The sequence below is a fragment of the Cynara cardunculus genome (genome assembly GCF_001531365.2).
Source record: "Cynara cardunculus var. scolymus isolate 2C chromosome LG 11, CcrdV1, whole genome shotgun sequence".
NCBI lineage: Eukaryota > Viridiplantae > Streptophyta > Magnoliopsida > Asterales > Asteraceae > Cynara > Cynara cardunculus.
In genome coordinates, this window is record NC_037538.1 from 1,832,459 (window position 1) to 1,832,830 (window position 372).

Genomic DNA, 372 nt, shown 5'->3' on the forward strand with positions numbered 1-372 from the left:
TAAAAAACAAGAAAAAGAAAGGAAAAAAATAATTAATTTATAAATTAAATAATTAATTAGACTTTTTAAAACTTGTTAGATTTTTAAGACTTATATAACTGTTTAATATGATAAAATAAAAAAAAAATCTGAAAAAAGTCGATAAACTTTCATATTTTGAATATTTAAGTTCTTAAACACTTTTTGAACCAAAGAAATACTTACATATGTAAAATGAAACAAATATACCAAAAAATATTTACATTTAAAAAAGATTACCGATGAAATTTGTTTTAAATAAAAGTAAAATATATTTTGTCAGTAATTTTTCAAATTAAAAAAAAATATTTAAAAAAATTACTGATTAAATTTATTTTAATTAAAAATAAAATA